Source organism: Gossypium arboreum, chromosome 1 (genome assembly GCF_025698485.1).
Source record: "Gossypium arboreum isolate Shixiya-1 chromosome 1, ASM2569848v2, whole genome shotgun sequence".
NCBI classification, from domain to species: domain Eukaryota; kingdom Viridiplantae; phylum Streptophyta; class Magnoliopsida; order Malvales; family Malvaceae; genus Gossypium; species Gossypium arboreum.
The window spans coordinates 99130065-99143423 of record NC_069070.1 but is presented as its reverse complement, the minus strand read 5'-3'; the positions used below and the strand labels follow the sequence as shown (position 1 = coordinate 99143423).

General features: G+C 39.6%; 1 non-coding gene across 1 annotated transcript; it reads left to right on the top strand.

The window, feature by feature from the left end:
* Window positions 1–10992: 10992 nt before the first annotated feature.
* LOC128281968 (small nucleolar RNA R71) lies at window positions 10993–11099 on the top strand. Its single transcript, XR_008272271.1, has one exon. It is a non-coding gene; the product is annotated as a small nucleolar RNA R71 (small nucleolar RNA).
* The last annotated feature ends 2260 nt before the right edge of the window (window positions 11100–13359 follow it).

Sequence of the window (13359 nt, the reverse complement as noted above, 5' to 3'; positions counted from 1 at the left end):
AACTCCCGCCAAGAGGACCGTGCTAGTTAAGAGTGAGCCCATGACTATAGGCCAAGACGGAGGGGCTAGAGAAGTCTATCTCCGAATGATGAACGTTCGATACACGGAGTTCATTCATGCGAATCCGAATGCTCCACCTTCCCCACCTCCTCCGATTCCTCAGTATGCTCTTGTAGCTCCGCAAGGAGCAGATGTGTTTAGGAGAAAGAAGCCTTTGGTAGATAAGATAAAGAAGCTTGGGGCAGAGGAATTCTAGGCTAGCATAGATGACGACCTGGAGAGAGCAGAGTTTTGGTTGGAGAATACCATCAGGGTTTTAGATGAACTGTCGCACACGCATGAGGAGTGCGTGAAGTGTGCGGTGTCACTCCTATAAGATTTGGCCTACCAATGGTAGAATACTCTCATGTCTGTCGTACCGAGAGAAAGAGTAACTTGAGAGTTCTTCCTGGAAGAGTTCTGAAAGAAATATATTAGCCAGAGGTTCATAGACCAAAAGAGGAAAGAATTTTTAGAGTTGAAGCAAGGCTGTAAGATAGTGACGGAATATGAACGTGAGTTTGTGAAACTCAGCAAGTATACACGGAAGTGCGTGTCCTCAGAAGCCACCATGTGTAAAAGGTTTGAGGATGGTCTTAATGAAGATATCTGATTATTTGTGGGCATTTTAGAGTTAAGGGAGTTTGTGGTACTCGTTGAGAGAGCATGTAAAGCAGAAGAGTTGGTTAAAGAGAGGAGAAAGACGGCTATGAGTCGCGCGATTCAAGAAAGAGACAGATGGGGAAATCGCATCAGTCCTCATCTAAGAAATCTAAAGAATTCACTACCTGATCGAATGCTTCGGTGGGGTTCTCGAATAAAAATAAGAACCAGCAGATTACGGCTTCTAGGGCCCAGACCACCTCCGTCGTGAGTGTCGGTAGTGCTCGGCCAAATAGACCAGAATGTTCGCAATGTGGTAGGCACCATTTTGGTGAATGCCGTGGTAAAGAAAGAGGGTGCTTCAAATGTGGGTCATTGGACCACTTAATCCGAGACTGTCCCGAGTTAGATGACAAGGAGAAAAGCATGATGTGAGAGCGAGTAGTGTTCCTTTGAGGGGTAGACCACAAAAGAATCCTAGGAGCGGGGCTACCAGTAAAAATGCGCCAAGAGATGTTGCAGTGAGGTCAGAAGGTAGAGCTCCTGCAAGGACTTACGCTATTCGTGCTCGTGAAGAGGCAGAGTCTCCCTTCGTGATTACGGGTACCTTTTCTGTCCATGATATGTCTATTGTTGCTTTAATTGACCCAGGGTCTACCTACTCTTATATTTGCACAGAATTGATATCCCGTTTGAACCTGCTAGTAGAGTCCACTGAAATTGTAATAAAAGTGTCCAACCCTTTAGGCAGACATGTTCTAGTGGACCAAGTGTGTAGGAATTGTCCTTTGACAATTAGAGGTCATTGTTTTTCGACTAACTTATGTTATTGCTGTTTGACAAATTCGACGTGATCCTTGGGATGGATTGGTTAACTTCTCATGGTGTTGTAGTGGACTATGAGAGAAAAGTTATTGAGTTGAAATGTGAAGACGAGAATATTCTTCGGGTTAGGCCAAATGAATTGGATAACTTGCCCGTGATAATATCGTCTTTGACTGTTTAGAAGTATTTGAGGAAATGATATGAGGCTTATCTCGTTTTTGTGCTGAATACTCATTTGACTGGGTTGAAGATTAAATCTGTACTAGTGGTTTGCGAGTTTATAAATGTGTTTTCGAAAGAGTTACCCAGATTACCTCTAACTAGGGAAGTTGAATTTGGTATCGAATTGGTCCTTGGTACGACACTTATCTCGATCGCTCCATATAGAATGGCTCCGACGGAATTGAAAAACTTAATGATATAGTTGCAAGAGTTGATGGATAAGGGCTTTATGAGACCGAGCTATTCACCGTGAGGTGTCTCGGTACTTTTTGTGAAAAAGAAAGACGGGTCGATGAGGTTGTATATTGACTATAGACAGCTCAACAAGGTAACTGCGAAGAATAAGTATCCTTTGCCAAGAATCGATGATTTGTTCGATCAGTTGAAAGGTGTCACCGTGATTTCCAAGATTGATTTGAGGTCTAGCTACTATCAGCTAAATGTTAAAGAGCAAGATGTACCAAAGACTTCGTTTCGGACGAGGTACGTGCATTATGAGTTCCTCGTTATGCCTTTTGGCTTAACTAATGCCCTGACGGTGTTTATGGATTTGATGAACCGTATTTTTTGACTGTATCTGGATAAGTTCGTCATCGTTTTTATCGATGACATATTGATTTATTTGTGTGACGAGTGTGAACACGCAGACAATCTGAGGGCTGTTTTACAAATCCTGAGAGATAAGCAGTTATACGCCAAGTTCAGCAAGAGTGAATTTTGGCTTAGAGAGGTTGGATTTCTAAGACATATTATGGCGGATGATGGGATCAGAGTTGACCCAAACAAGATCTTGACTATTGTTGAGTGGAAACCGCCAAGAAATGTGTCAGAGGTTCGAAGATTTTTAGGTATGGTTGGATATTATAGACGATTTGTAAACTGATTCTCTATGATAGCTACTCCGATGACAAGGTTGCTGTAAAAAGATGTCAAGTTCGAATGGGCCGAAAAGTGCCAACAGAGTTTTGAGAAATTAAAGGCTTTGTTGACCAAAGCCCCAGTGTTAGTACAGCCGGAGTTGGGCAAGGAGTTTATGATATAAAATGATGCCTCTTTGAATGGTTTGGGTGTGTGCTTATGCAAGAAGGTAAGGTTATAGCTTACGCTTTGAGACAGCTGAAGCCACATGAGAAAAACTACCCTACGCATGATCTAGAGTTGGTAGCCATCGTGTTCGCATTGAAAATTTGAAGACACCATTTGTATGGCGAGAAATGTCGAGTATTTACCAATCACAAAAGTCTCAGGTATTTGATGACTCAAAAGGAGTTGAATCTATGACAACGAAGGTGGATAGGGAAAATAAAGGATTATGAGCTGATAATTGACTATCACTCGAGAAAGGTGAAGTAGTCACCGACACTCTGAGTAGAAGGTCATTGTCTGGCTTGAGGGCCATGAATACTCTGTTGACCGTGTCTAATGATGGTTCGGTACTAGCAGAGTTGAGAGCTAGGCCGACATTCCTACAAGAGATCCGTAAAGCTCAAAAAGGTGATATGGAGTTGCAAGCTAAGATAGCATAGTGTGAGATGGAAAATGAATCCGAATTTTATATTGATACCGATGGATGTATAATGTTCAAAGATTGAGTTTGTGTACTGAAGGACAATAAGCTTATACAGAAGATTCTACGAGAGGCACATAGTGGTTGCTTGTCCATCCACCCGGGTAGTGTAAAAATGTTCAACAACCTGAAGAAAATATACTGGTGGTCGGGAATAAAAAGAGACATTTCCGAGTTTATTTCCAAGTGTCTTGTGTGTCAGCAAGTGAAGGCTGAACACTAAGTACTTTCAGGTCTGCTTCAGCCTATCACGGTCCCTGAGTGGAAGTGGGATCGGATTATTATGGATGTCGTGACGGGTTTGCCATTAACCCCGAAGAAAAAAGATGCTGTTTGGGTTATTGTGGATAGGCTAACAAAGTCGGCACATTTTATACCAGTGCATACCCATTACTCCCTTGAGAGATTTGCTGACTTGTATGTTTTTGAAATTGTGAGGTTGCACGGGGTACCCTTGTCGATCATTTCAGATAGGGACTCGAGATTTACCTCGAGGTTTTAGAAAATAGTTACAAGAGGCTTTGGGTACAAAGTTGAGTTTTAGCACGACATTTGATCACGTGATTTCGTGATAGGTTTTAAATATTTATAATTAATCGTTCTTGAAACTAACTATTATTGCAATGTAGGCAAGTGTACCTATTGAACAGTAGTAAAGTTTTAGCAAGACCGGATTGTCGAACCCAAAGGAACTAAAAGTACTAGTAATGACTATCTTTTTATTATCTAGCCTAGGAATAAAGAGGTTTTGTTTTAACTAACTAATTATCTAAAATAAGAACTCATAGAGAATAGAATTGGGGAATTGCTTTTGGGAAAATTGATTGAATTAAGACAATACCTAAGGAAAAATCCACCTAGACTGCACTTGTTATTCTAGCTCCGAATCAGACGATTTATTCATTTAACTTGTTCCGTAGAGATCCCTTAGTTATGTTATTATCCCTATTCAAGACTAATAATATCTAATCCCTAGATTGAATAATTGAGACCTTTCTCTAATTAACACCCTAGCGTTGCATTTACTCGATTTATGGATTCTCTTATTAGGTTTCACCCTAATCCAGCAAAATCTTGTCACCCTATGTCTAGGCGCGCAAATAACTCCACTTAATTATGACAAATGTACTCTTAGACAGGGTCTATTCCTCCTCTAAGTAAGAGCTTATCTTGAATCAGTATCCTGGGATATCAAAACAAGAATTAAGAACACATAATTAAGAACAAGCTAAATATTTATCATACAACTCAAAAAATAATAACAAGATCCGTCTTAGGTTTCATTCCCCTTAGGTATTTAGGGGATTTAGTTCATAACTAAATAAGAAAACATCTATGAATAAGAAAGAATACAAAACATAAAGAAAACCCAAAACTCCTGAAGGGGAAATTGATGAGAGATCTTCAGTCTTGATGATGAATCCGGCTTCTAAGATGGATCAATCGGCTTCCTTGGAGTAATTCCTTACTCCCTATTCTGTGTCTCCTTTTTCTTCCTCCTCTAGGGTGTATTTATAGGCTTTAGAATGCCTAAGAGCCCTCAAAATTAACCTTTTTTGAATTGGACTCAACTTGGGTCGGTAGGGACATGTCCGTGTGCGATTATTTCAGGCTGTGTTCGAGCCTGTTAGAATGGCACGGGCGTGTGTTATACCTGTGTGAGTCATGCTTCGATTCTGCCAAATTGACACGGCCGTGTGGGCTGCCCGTGTGAGGAAGTCCAGGCCGTGTTGATTTCGTATTTTGGCCTATTTTCTCTATTTTTGGCCCGTTTCTCTTTCCTTTTGCTCTTCTATGCTCTTCTAAGTATAAAACATGAAATTAAAACATTAGGAGCATCGAATTCACCAATTCTATTGGGAAATCATTCATAAAATGCGTTTAACATTGGGTAAAAATATGTATAAATTGCGGTTTATCAAATACCCCTACACTTAAGCATTTGCTTGTCCTCAAGCAAAATTCTCAACTCATAATCAAAATAAATTCTTCTCAATTTATAATTTCTATCGATAATATCTCAAAATAATCCATAGGTAATCATACATTGAGAATGCAACTAAAAGAACATAAAAGTTTCAAACATTCCAAGTTGAGTATTTAATCATGCAAACATAGATGTCTCCCCTCATCTAAGTAATGACCATTGATTCAAAATATCACAGAGTTTCACATCCTCGCTACAGATTCACTCAAATCACTCGAGGTGTTTAAGGACAATAAATGAAGCACTCAATAGTCAATAATGAAAAGTCATTACCATAGGCTTGTACGAAAATCAAATCTCCACGACTATAAATTGAGATGAAACCTCAATAAAAAGGTCTTTAGAAGGTTGTGACGAGGCTTGGTTAGGGGGTGTGGTCACAAGCTGAAAGAAAGGGTTAGAATCGAGATTGAATTAAAAAATTGCCTAACTAGAAAAAGGGTTAATCATCACTTGCGTACAACAGGGCTTCTTCTCAGAATATGGAATTACTAATGTGTATACATTTTTTTTAGAACAAGTTAAATAACATAGAATAACTATTAAGCACAAGACATAGCTAAGCAATTTCTTCAACTCAAATCTCGACAAAAATATTGATTAATTTAGGGGATTTCAACAATAATGGGTTAAGGGTTAATATTAAGGGTAATACAAGAAATGGCTTGTTAGGCTCAAGAGGGTTTACTAGGGGTTAAACTTGTGAATTCTAACTCAAAGTAATACCTAACTTTGGGGAAACAACCTAAGATTTTAAATTTTTAAAAATCAACTTTATCATGCTTGATTCTCTAATGTCTTAAAGTTTAAACAATCAATGCATAAATCCCTATGTTTTAATTCAAGATATATCAATCAAAATCATAAATCAATTAAAATTTATCCTAAATACGATATAAGAGCTTTCTCAGAGAACAAGGCAGCCATTCAGGGATTTTTCTGATAATGAAATAAATACCCCCCACATTTAAGATGTACATTGCCCTCAATGTAAAAAGCTAGATATTAGAATATAAAAATAAGATAGGGATAAAAGTGAAACTTTCTGTATGATGAATTCCTCGAACTGGGGTTTTTGCGAGAGTGGAGGAGGATACTCTGGCGGTGGTAGAGGTTCATTAGTTCATAAGTCCTGCACCAAAAGAATATTATATCTAGTGGTAGTTATGGTCATGGTTGATCAGGACATTGCAGTCGTGGAGAACCTTTCTTGGTGGAGTTTTTAGTTCCTATGCGATGATGAGCTTAAGAGCTCTATATAACTGGGATAAAATCAGGACCTTTTTAGGAGTTATTGGGAAGAATTATTACTCATAAAGAAATAACCAAAATTGATAATTAAAAATAAAATTATAAAATCTAATAAAAATAAATAGTAGTTTTAATAAAAATAAAATAATAAAATAATAAATAAATGTTTTTAAACATCTTCATCGCTGGATGGTTTGCGAGGTGAGACTGGCAATGAGATGTGAAGGTGCTGACAAATCTGCTGCAAAGTGGCATCAATGTTGTCAAATAGTTGAAAACACTGCTACTCGAACCGAGTGAGGCGCTCAGAGATGTCAGCATATGAAGCCGCCGCATGAACTGGACGAGAGGATGGTGGTGGCTGGGATGGTGGGTCTTCATGCTGTAGAGGGACATCATCAGGAATGTCCTCGTAGGCCTCCTCCTCGGTAGATTAGGCGAGACGATATTGAGAAGGGTAGGTTCCTTGACGCTTTTCGATCATCCTCATGCTAAGCATGCTCGAGATGCCTTGTGGAGACATCTGGCCAATGAGGGTTAAGGATGATTCTTGGGCTGTGGTGCTGAGGAGCCCGAAGTGTCGAGCCAACCGAGTAACATAGGGGCCAATGGAGATGACCCCCCTCTTATGCCACTCTGTCTGGTGCTGAACCGCGAGGGCGATGAAATAGGCAAGGTCGATAACGTGCCCATGCGACATACACCATAAAAAGTAGGCATCGTGAGTGTTGACGACGCCAGTGCTCTCTCACCTTCCTATAATCGTGTGAGCCAAAATGGCGTGTAGGTACCTCAGGGATGGTGGGAGAACTGATGCCTTGGAGCGGCTAGGATTGTAGGAGGCCGCACCAGGGGCCAAAGTGTGCCAGCACTTAGAGGGAGCGAAGTGTATGTGGGGAGTGAGAGCATGTAGTTCATTTTCCTCCTTGAAATCCTCCGTATATAAGCCCAGTGCAGCACCGAACTCTGGGACGCTTAGCTGGCGGATTAATCTGCCTAAGCAAAATTGAACCGTGCTGGGATCATCGTAGTTCGTCATTACGGTCTGAAGATGGAACATTGAGCATAGTCGTGAGCTCGAGGTATGTTGGCTCGATGATCCCAAAGAATAGCTCCGAAGGGTCGGTGGTTAGGAGGGCCCGAATTGCGTCAGCCAACTAAACTTGTTCTACAGTAGCCCAGTCGATGCAGCGGCCCGCAATTAAAGGTAGGGCCCAAAGTATTTGGAAAAGTTCTTCCTAGGGCTCACGGGGGAACTGTAGGAGAGGGTGACGAATTTTCGCGGTTGGACCCGCAGAAGATGACGCTCCCTTCCGTTTCTTGGAAGCAGGTACGGCGATTTTCTTTCTTCATGAAGTCGACATGGTACCTGCAATCAAAACCATTAATTCATCTTGAAGAATGATCTAAGTAAAATAAAGACAAATTGTAAATAATAATCATAATTTCAGCAACTACTAAGACTAACAAGTTAATCAAAGCAATCAATTGTATGGCGTGAAAATGGCAACAAATTTCATGGAATGCAACAAGTGTGACGGATGAAAAATGTTAAGACTAAAGGCATGAGTATGTCTATTGTTCTAATCATAAATATTTATGTTTATTGTTCTAATCATGAATATTTAGTTCTAACTAATCAAATAAAGTAGAGAAATCATATAAAGAGTAAGAATTTGAACATGAAAATGATAATAGCTTGCTCTATGAATTAAATGTGAGTGATAGAAAGATGAAAATAATCATGAAAAATGCATAGTTCTATGATAACTAACAGGAAAAATAAGTGCAATTAAAGGGAAAAAGTAAACAAACGCTAGAAAAGGGAGAATGAGCGGCAAAAATTAAGTTGGATGCGTCGCACGGGCATGGCGGAGAGGTCGTGTGGACTTGCAGCGGCTATGGTTAGGGTTTTTGGGTAGGGAAGACAATGAATAGTGCAGGGTTTTTATAGTTTTTGGGCACACGGCCAGGTAACACACCTGTGTTCCCCAATTTTAGCCTGTGTGATTTACGAATTTTGAATTTGGGCGCGTCTGACATTTAGTACACGCCTGTGTTCCTTGGAACGACCGTGTCTAGCTTCATTCGCTTATCCTACGCCTGTGTATGCAAGGTCCATGTCTGTGTTAATTTAACAGGTTCGACCATGGGTACTAGACACGGGCGTGTTGCACGCCTGTGCTGTTTTAACAGGTTCACCCATGGTTCTTCCACACGGGTGTGTCGAACGCCCGTGTTGTTTTGGCAGGTTCGACCACGGCCATGTCGCATGGCCGTGGCGTTTTATCGTAGCCCGTGTTGGGGAAATCTTTTGCCCTGTTTTCACACGAACCTAAGCACGCCCGTGTGCTTGGCCGTGTCTTTGTGGAAAAACCTGTATTCAAGATCTCTATTAGTAAGTGAGGTGTTAAATACTAAAATTTAAAGAAATTAATATTGTTAGTTCTCTAGTTGCCTCCCGAGGAGCGCTTATTTATAGTCTAAGCTTAACTTACCTCTCCATTGAATGGTCATGGTGGTTCGAGGAGTTTATACTCCTCATTCATGTTATTATTCTCATCAAAATAAAGTTTCAGATGGGTGTTGTTTACTTTAAAAGTGCCGAACTTGGGATGATTTACCTCAACTGTACCAAATGGGAAAATGCTAAGTACCGTAAGAGGGATTTCTTCATTCGGTGTGGTAGTGACAATGTGAGGATCTACGGCATCTAGTAAGCCTTTATCTCCAACTTTAAGTTTATATGAGAAGGTGTTGAGCTCGTTCTGGCGTAGTTTTGGTTTGTCATGTATTCTCGGCTTATGCGTCTGTTATTCATTTGGTTCCTCAATTTGTAGCCTTCGATCTTCATGTATAGGTTCTCTGCTATTGCTTGGGAATGACTCATGTACTTCCTTCAGACTCATTTCCTGTAAAGTAGGTTGAACCATATTGTCAGTTTTAGTAGAATGGTTTAGACGATCACCTTCAATTTCCAATGTGTTGCCAGAATTGCGAGCTTGAAGGGTGATTGTTTCGTCTCCCACTCGGAGTGTGAGTTCACCTATGCCAACATCAATGATCGTTTTAGCAGTTGCTAAAAAAGGCCTTTCTAGAATTAAATGAGTGTTGCTATCCTCTTCTATGTCTAGAACAATGAAGTCCATGGGAAATATAAATTTATCGATTTTAACTAGCACATCTTGAATAATACCCCTAGGGAATCTTATAGTTTTATCTGCTAATTGAATTCTCATCTTAGTGTGTTTGGGTTTCCCGATACCTAATTGCTTAAACATTTTGTCGGGCATGACGTTAATACTAACCCCTAAATCAGCTAATACATTATTAACATCTAAACTACCAATTAAGCAAGGAATTGTAAAACTCCCTAGATCTTTTAGTTTGTTGGGTAATTTATTTTGGAGAATAGCTGAGCAAAATTCGTTCAGCTCCACATGCGACGCCTCGTCCAACTTCTGCTTATTTCCTAAAAGCTCCTTTAAAAATTTCATTGCGTTTAGAATCTGCGATAGAGCTTCAATAAACTGTAAGTTAATATGTAATTTTTTTAAGAGTTTAAGGAATTTACCAAATTGTTCATTTGAGCAGTCTTTCCTTGTCGCGTTGGGGTATGGCACACTACGTTTATATTCGACAATGACTGGTTTGTTTTTATTATAATCTACCTCACCTTTACCTTTGCTTACCACCGTTTCTGGCCTCGGTTCTGGCTCAGGCTCAACAAATCCTTCTTCATTTTGAACATTAATCACGTTGAGCTGTTCCCTTGGGTTAGGTTCAGTATTACTTGGCAAGCTACACAATAGCAAGCTACCTTGTGGTCGTTCGGAGATTAGTGGAAAGCTGGCCTATCTGAGTTTCGAGCTCTTGGATTGACGCTTGTTGATTTTTAAGTGTCGTTTCAGTGTTCTGAAAATGGGTTTCTGATACCGAGATAAACTTTGTGAGCATCTTTTCAAGGTTCGATTTCTTTTCTTATTGATAGGGTGGCTGTTGGTAGCCCAGAGGTGGTCGCTGATTTTCTTGGTCTCCCCATAAGAAATTTGGGTGGTTCCTCCAACCTGCATTATAAGTGTTACTATATGGATTGTTTTGAGGTCGAGGATTATTACCTATGTAATTTAATTGCTAATTATCCATGTTGTGGCCATAAGGTTGGTATTTCGAATGGCTTGTTCCACCTCCACTTGCTTCACACTGCATTATTGGGTGAACCTGTGAAGAACTAAGAAAACTATCAATTTTCTTATTCAAGAGTTCTACCTGATTAGGGAGCATGGTGACCAAATTAATGTTATAAACACCGGCTATTTTCGTTGGCTTTGTCCTCATGACTTGCCACTGATAGTTATTCAATGACATCTCTTCTATGAACTCATAAGCATTTTCAGGTGTTTTATTATTGATGGTTCCGCCCGCAGCTGCGTCAACCATTCGCCAAGTCGAAGGATTCAAGCCATTATGGAATGTTTGAACCTGAAGCCAAAGCGGTAACCCATGGTGAGGGAACCTTTTCAAAAGGTCCTTGTATCTCTCCCATGCATCATAGAGTATTTCTAAATCCACTTGTACAAAAGAAGAGATATCATTACGTAATTTAGCCGTTTTAGCCGGCGAAAATATTTTAGTATAAATTTTTCATTTCTTCCCAAGTAGTAATTGACCCTCGTGATAACGAGTTCAACCACTGTTTAGCTTTGGTCCTCAATGAGAAAGGGAATAACCGAAGATGAATGGCATCATCAGAAACACCATTAATTTTAAATGTATCGCATAGTTCCAAAAACTTTGCTAAGTGAGCGTTGGGTTTTTCATCCTGCAAACCATCAAACTGAACAAACTCTTGTATCATTTGAATTGTGTTAGGTTTCAGTTCAAAGTATTTGCAGCTATAGTAGGTCTAACTATGCTTGATTCAGTTCATGTTAAAGAAGGTTTAGCATAATCATACATAGTGCGTAGAGTAGGATTTTGATTAGCCACAATTGCAGGAGGTAGCTGATTGTCTTGGTTTTCAGCCATCTCTTCAGTTGGGGGTTGAGTATCATCTTCTTACTTATCCTCTGTGTATCTTAGGCTTCGCCTTGTTTCTCTTTGGTTTCTGTGAACTATGCGATCTATTTCTTCGTCAAAAAGTAGTGGTCCTGACGGGTTTCTTCTAGTCATAAACTATAAAAAAAAAACCTGCCAGAAGAAAAATAAAATTAGTAAATTAGAATAAAATTAAAAATAAAATTAGATTGCAAGAAAAATAAATGCCTAAACTAATAAAAATTGAGTGTTCCTAATATTTTAGTTCCCCGACAACGATGCCAAAAACCTAATCGCGTGATTTTGTGATAGGTTTTAAATATTTATAATTAATCGTTCTTGAAACTAACTATTATCGGATTAGGAAAGTGTACCTATCGAACAATAGTAAAGTTTTAGCAAGACCAGATTGTCGAACCTAAAGGAACTAAAAGTACTAGTAATGACTGTCTTTTTATTATCTAGCCTAGGAATAGAGAGGTTTTGCTTTAACTAACTAATTATCTAAACGAAGAACTCACAGAGAATAGAATTGGAGAATTGCTTTTGGGAAAATCGATTGAATTAAGACAATACCTAAGGAAAAATCCACCTAGACTACACTTGTTATTCTGGCTCCGAATCGGACGATTTATTCATTTAACTTGTTTCGTAGAGATCCCTAAGTTATGTTATTATCTCTATTCAAGACTATTAATGTCTAATCCCTAGATTGAATAATTGAGACCTTTCTCTAATTAACACCCTAGCGTTGCATTAACTTGATCTATGGATCCCCTTATTAGATTTCACCCTAATTCGGCAAAATCTTGTCACCTTATGTCTAGGTGTGCAAACAACTCCGTTTAATTATGAAAAATGTACTCTTAGACAGGATCTATTCCTCCTCTGAATAAGAGCTTATATTGAATCAGTTTTAATGATGAATCCGGCTTTTGAGATGGATCAATCTGCTTCTTTGGAGTAATTCCTTACTCCCTATTCTGTGTCTCTTCTTTCTTCCTCCTCTAGGGTGTATTTAAAGGCTTTAGAATGCATAAGAGCCCTCAAAATTAACCTTGTTCGAATTAGACTCAACTTGGGCTCGGCAGGGACACGCCCGTGTGCGATTATTTCAGGCCGTGTTCGAGCCTGTTAGAATGGCACGGGCGTGTGTTATACCTGTGTGAGTCGTGATTCGATTCTACCAAATTGACACAACCGTGTGGGCTGCCCGTGTGAGGAAGTCCAGGCCGTGTTGATTTCGTATTTTGGCCCATTTTTTGGCCCGTTTCTTGTTCCTTTCGCTCTCCTATGCTCTCCTAAGTATAAAACATGAAATCAAAGCATTAATAGCATCGAATTCACCAATTCTAATGGGAAATCATCCATAAAATGCGTTTAACATTGGGTAAAAATAAGTATAAATTACGGTTTATCAACATTTCACCTGGAAGCCGACGGCCAATCGGAAAGAGTGATTCAGATTTTAGAAGACATGTTGCGGTGCTGTATCCTCGAGTTTCAAGGTAGTTGGGAAAGGTATTTACCATTGGTTGAATTCTCTTATAAAAATAGTTACCAGTCATGTTTGAAGATGGCGCCTTATGAGGCTTTATATAGGCGAAGTGTCGAACGCCCTTATATTGGACCAAACTCAGAAAGAGTCAGATTCACGGGGTCGATTTAGATAAGAAGACTGAAGAGAAAATCAAAGTGATTCGTGATTGTTTGAAGGCCGCCTCAGACAGACAGAAATCCTATGTGTATTTAAAACCTAAAGAGATCGAATTTCAAGTCAGTGATTGAGTGTTTTTGAAAGTATTCCCGTGGAGGAAAGTTCTCAGAT